The 6,456-nt window shown below is 37.6% G+C and overlaps 1 protein-coding gene across 1 annotated transcript in view; it reads right to left on the minus strand.

The window, feature by feature from the left end:
- rdgA (retinal degeneration A) overlaps window positions 1–5,160 on the minus strand; it is a 222,342-nt gene extending 217,182 nt beyond the window's left edge. The window contains exon 1 of the mRNA XM_087346031.1: window positions 4,883–5,160. The gene's annotated coding sequence lies outside the window, so the exon portion shown is untranslated. The remainder of the gene's footprint in view (window positions 1–4,882) is intronic.
- Between the last annotated feature and the right edge of the window lie 1,296 nt (window positions 5,161–6,456).

Consider the following 6,456-nt stretch of genomic DNA (forward strand, 5'->3'; position numbering starts at 1 on the left):
TGAACCATTCCAGCCCTAGGATCTTCAGCCACGTAGTTTCCACATAGTTCGATCCTCAAAATACAACCCACAGCACAGCGGAATCAACTCTGAAAATGCAGCTAAAAGTTGATATTCACTGATTATAAAATTCCAAATTAAAATAAATGACTGAAAGAAGTTAATTTCTTGTTCGGATAATTTATAAAACGTACAGAGAAGTGGCGGTAAAACTCCACGTATTCAACAGCGAACAGAGCCCTCTACTGGTTGGAACCAGAACTAGTCTAGACGCGACAGTCCAACCCCCCCCCCCCTCCCCCAGATCTGTAGCTCATAATGAGTCACTTTATTTTATTATGTTACCAGGACTGAAACGGAAGTTCAGTTAACACAAAACACAGGAGCAGAGATGATGAATAGGTGATGATAATGAATGAAATTTGATTACTCTCATTATAAACACGACGGCTTAATTGTTTCCGTTTTCATCATGGAAATTAGGGCACTCACGAGTCTGACATAATAAATTTAATTAATTCCACGAAGTTGAGGATTTATACGCGCGATCGTCACTAAATCTGAAAAAAAAAAGTAGTCATAGCAACGGAATTTGCTCCAGCTCTAAATTTTTAGCATCAGAACTCTAGGGCGATAATAAATATTATAAGGCCTAAGTTACTACATTATTATTTTCGGAGTCAGTAAGTTACTGTACCATTTCTAATTATGGTATTAAATTAGTAACAAATAAAATGAACGGAAAGTAATTTCTCTCTCAAGCGTAAATAATATTTTCTGGACAGTGTACTCTTCCTTCAACGCAAGAGACCACGTTTCACACTTCTACCAAGCCGACAGAAAAAATCATAGTTTTGTAATACCAACATACAAACAGAACGCAGGGTAACAGATTACCAATATTAGCGCTCCTGTATAAACCCAGAGAGAGAGAGATACGTGGGAAAACCCAGTAGTAGAAGGTAATATTAGTTTCTCTCAACTTCTGAAGTTACGGGTGGACTTGGAACATGACGACGAGACATTATTTAAATTTGTTTGGATAAGAAACGGAAATATAAAAGTTACTGAACTGAATGGTAGAAATGAACACAGACATCAGGGGTTCCCAAAGTGTTGTCCGCAGGCCACCAAAGATCCTTGAGTTTCATTACGGGGGCGCCCGGATAAACTGAGGTTAAAAAATTACGTAAAACAAAATGAATAAAATATACAAAAAATAAATAATATAAAATTGACAATATACTTATAGAAATATCTAAGCATACAGGATGTTTCAAAAAGTTGTATACATAGCTGCAACTTTGAAGGTCGCTTGTCAGTCACTCACCGCTGCCAACTATGCCACGAGGCTTTTGTTGGTCATTCTGAACACATACAACAGATTCGCTGACGTATGAAATAGTTAAGCGTATTAAAATGTCTTTATTTAATTTTAAATTTGTGTATACATCTTTTTGGGACATCCTGTCGTATCGATTTCTTTATCCCCATCTCTATCATCAGCGGCACAATGCATTATAACTGTTAAACAACAGAGAGATAAATCACTAAGTGGTCCATCAAAACCCTCAGGAATTTTCAAGCTGTTCGGGAAAGCAGTTCTCAAAACGCTTCTAACTGCAGAAAGATGATCGTCTTCAAAGCGAATCCTAATCAGGGGTACTCAATCCTCTGCTCAACGACATGTTTTGTGTGGCCCGCTATCCTCAATGACGGAAAACAAATTATAACATCATCTCCAGAAGAACTCAGTATCCCAGGGTTCGTTGGTTCGTTTATTGGTTCGTTGGTTGCTTGGTTAGTTAATCAGTTAGTTAGATGGTTAGTTAGTTAATTAGTTAGTTGGTCGGTTGGTTAGTTAGTTAGTTGGTTGGTTGGTTAGTTAGTTAGTTAATTCATTAGCTGATGAGTGCGTTAGTTAGATGGTCAGCTGGTTAGTTAGTCGGTTGGTTAGTTAATCAGTTAGTTAGTTGGTTGGTTAGTTAGTTAATTAGTTGGCTGATTAGTTAGTTAACTAGTTAGTTGGTCGGTTGGTTAGTTAGTTAGTTCGTTAGTTAGTTAACTGATTGGTTAATTAGTCAGTTAGTTAGTTAGTGTACGGGACTAACTAAAAGAACTCTTAAAGAAATAGTTCATTAGGATTCATCTGGCTCAGGACACGGCAATTAACCTTCAAGTTCCGAATAGACGGGAGATGTTTTGAATATCTGAGCAACTAGCAGATTCTCAAGGATCCTGCTCCATGAAGTTGTAAAAGTAGCAGTACTAGGAAACTGACAATAAAGTGGATGGACGAGGAACGGAGGATTGAGGACAATCCCCCACCACGACGAAGCTCTCCGTTCCACGGATTCTACCGGGAAATTATTAATTTTTTTTTAAAAAAAAACCTCCCATTTTCCAGTCGAACGAAAACACCTGATTCGATAAAGGCGAAAACACGTTCATGCACGTGCCTACTAAACCGAGCCCGTTTCTTATATTTTTCTTCAGACACGTCATTATACGTCTGGAAAGTAAAACATTACTACCAACTCAGTGTCACTATGTCACGCTACGTATAATATTAAAAAATAAACAATAGAACATAAGTGGTTGACCATTTGCTATCAGAATATTCTCAACCTCACGGGATTATATTTATAATTTTTTATGATAAATGATGTCACAGAAATCTGGGATTTACGCAATAATATTTATGACTGTGCTTACTACTTAGATTTTACCGTCATACTTACCGCACAATTTAATAGTTATCAATAAATACCGAATTAGAAAGGATATGAAAGGAGGCGTTCCTGGCCTAATTTAACATGTTTTAAGAGCGAATATATTTCTTCCTGAATGTAGCACCGTGTAGTCTAGTCTAAACGTAGTTTCAGGGTAGTGGTGACCGATAGAGACCCAATATCGTCTACCATATCATTACTGGCCTGAAGAGACTGAGGAAACACACAAAACATTTCAGTCAGGATAACCTGTCTTCGAGCCGAGATCTAAACCCGGGAATTCGCGAATATGAAACAGGATTACTAACCACTTGACATCGACAAGAAACGCAATGCATTCGAGCGACGAAGCCGTGACGAATTCGAAAAACTATGAGCTACGTAATTAGAACTTGCAGCACTGGACACAAGAAAGCCAGTTAACTACGCAAACAGCAACTTGATCTCATTTAATATCCATTTTAACAGAAACCCCAGTAACTTCTATGAGACTGGTCTCACACAGTACGCAGATATGAATATTTATAACGCGTCTACACACGATAATGAATTAGAATGTTACTTATGATCCAGAAAGCTGTGGACAGGTGCATTACGACATAACTGAATGTCTGAAACCCTTTGAAGCCGAAACTGCTCGCGTAAATAATATTTAAGAATTCAGTCCGTACCGCGAAGAAAACACGTCACTTCACCATTACGAAAGATCAAATGGTTAACGCTGTTTAAGGAAATGATCGCTGTTTATTCAGATACATTGTTAATGATTGTTAAAGCAGGTGGTACATAATTGGCTGTCACCGAAGACAGATTTGTAGAAGAAATGATAAAACAACAAAGTCGAAAGCCTGTTTCTATCGGTGAAGGTTGCATAATGAAATGTCGTAGGAATAAAAGAATATGGAACGACTTATTTTATTAGTAACAACCTGTTCAGGAGTTAATTTATATTACTGAGCGATACACGACGACTTATTTGATCTGTTTTGAGTAAGCAGTTTTTTTTTTCTCCTTTCAATATCAACAGTGCCTTAAGAAATAACACGTCCAACTTAAAGGCAGTCTCAAGATATTTTTAAGGTTCCAGGAAGACGAATTTGCGTGTTTACTTGGTTGCGCAGTTAATCTTAGAGGACCAAGCCCCTGAATGTATTTGTATGACCTCATGCTCTACATCAGTTCTACGTTTGACAGCTTTAATACATTTTCCCTTTTAAACTCGGTGGTAAATATATTTACCACCTGATTCAACCATCAAAAGCTCTTCGGGTCTTTTATGTGTTTCGATTCTCGTCATAAACATCGATCATTTCCTTAACCAACGTTAAGCAGTTGATGTTTCTAATGGTGAAGCGTTGTGTTTTCTTCGCGGTACGGACCGAATTCTTAAATATTAATTAGACGGGCTTCAACATAAATCCTCTGTCTTCAAGCAAATGCTGAGATGGTTCCCAAGTTCCAAGTTGCCACTGCAAGCTTCTCATGCAGCCCTCCCGATTTAAATTAATAAAAATTTACCACCCCTTAACGCCGTCAAAATTTACCCCCTCCCCTCAGTAGGAACTTCTAAATTATGTATTAAACTTCCAAATTAATAGCCTCAGCTTTCGCTAATACAAAATTTCAAAATTCCGTCTTTTATGCCAATCATCACACTAACGCCTCCACTCTTACTTTATCCTTAACAGAAGGACGAGCGGGCATTGCCTGGGGACCTCCTAGCTATAAGATGCTCTTTCTCCCCCCCCCCCCCCAGATCCCAGATATCGAAGTGTCTCTCACTTCTCCCCCACCAATTTCCTCTTTCTCTCTCTCTCTCTCTTCAACATAAAACTTCCGCTCTATAGAAAATAAAAATAAAAATTTTCTTAATGATAAATTATCCGTTGGTAGTTTAAACATTTAAAATTAATCCCCCAAAAATATTGATTCACCAGGATTTAAAATGACATATTCAAAATGGTTTCCCTTGGCACAAAGCCTTTATATACATTTCCCTCCGCAACCTTTCGTCCTCCATACGCCACACATCAGAAAGACGAATATCCCAAAAAAATACCGTACGAATCAATACATAAATCAATAACAAAAGTGAGTCACTTACTATAAAACTCTTCCCCATTTACCTACTCTTCCAATCGTGACCTTACCTCTGTGTGTGTGTGTGCAAGCAGCTTCACTATCACGTGACTTGTTGGTTCTACGGTACGATGCTTCATGCCACTAAATAAGTTTCACAATACATTCGTTTTACTTCACATATCAGCGGTTTTTAAAGCACAAAATATTTTCATAACTCGAAACGATATGTATTTACGCACGTGATCACGTTTGTGTTTCAACATTTCAACCACAAATAACAGTATTATAAGTAACAAATCACTAGCCAGCAACAGTTCCACGCGTCAGCCACCATGATCCCCCTAGACTTCAACTTGTTAAACGTAAATCGGATGAATTCGGCAGACACTTCGTCAATTATCGGTAAAGCCAAGAAAAGTATGGTGGGGGGAAGGCGAGCATCACAGATGAATTAACTCATAAGAGAACAAGTCATATTACGATAAGAGACAAAAGAAGGTTGGCAAGGCGTAGCTTCTACAGGGTGTACTTTAAATTGATTTACGTCCAACACATATTTCCCAAATACATTCGAATGCGTTTTGCAAACGTAGAGAAATGATACGACCAGAGCCATCAAAATACAAAGAAGCTTAGGGAGAAACTATCATATGATCATTATAATTACGATTTCATAAAATAAGATAAACTTTATTTTAATTCTGTAAGACTTTTATTTTAGCGAGCTTATACTAAGAAATCCCCTGTACATTCTCAAATTAAAAGGCAATTAGTTTACCCGTAGGTTGTATTAGTGATGTTTACATTAAGAATTTAAATTCTGCTAGCCGGCTAGATCATGTTGACGTCTGGAAGGAAGGAGGACACAAGCTAAAATGTCTTAATTATGCAAACAATTAAAGCTAATTAGTTTATCCTCGTGAAGTGCACGTCTCTTGTGATTCAAATTACTTTGAACCTAATTTGAAGACGAATTAAAAGAAGGAATTTATGTTAGTCTACTGTTTACAACAAAGCTCACAGCTCCGGAAGAACAATCCGGTAAATAAATTCTGGTAATTCTGGTCTGGTTACTCAGAATCTTTTCCGGGATCAGGCAGGAAGCCATTAAAATCGAAGGAGTGCGCTTTAATAAAGACGAATTAAGAGAATTTTATAATTAAGTCAGAGCGTCCAACGGCTGTTAATGCCAATACGCCTTGCAGCGTACAGTTCGTTTATGTGCATTTTATAAATCTCTTCACGCCCAACCCCCATTCTTCCTTATCAGTATCTGTCTTCTGTTTGCTAACCCTCTGCATAAATTTCCACCCTTCGTTTCTTCTTCGCATTTTTATTCACCCATTTCTTCATGAATAAATATGGTTGAGAATTAGACAGCAAAAAAAAAACGTAATACACGACGAAAAGAGACAAGATTGGGCCTGAAGAAAAACAAGCATAAGCAGAAACACAAGAAGGGAAACTAATTTGATAAACAATATTAAAATTATGGCCACAAGGAAATGAAAGAAATTCAATATTCAGATAATGTAGTCATGAGAACACTGCTGTTCTGAGTTATGACGCCTGCGAACTTGCAGGTAGATACCAACGTTTCGGAGAAACATTCTATATCCATCTTCAGGGGGGGAAATTACGT

Source organism: Zootermopsis nevadensis, unplaced genomic scaffold (assembly GCF_977971745.1).
Source record: "Zootermopsis nevadensis isolate Lab colony 2312 unplaced genomic scaffold, Znev_1.0 Znev_ptg000001l, whole genome shotgun sequence".
Lineage (NCBI taxonomy): Eukaryota > Metazoa > Arthropoda > Insecta > Blattodea > Termopsidae > Zootermopsis > Zootermopsis nevadensis.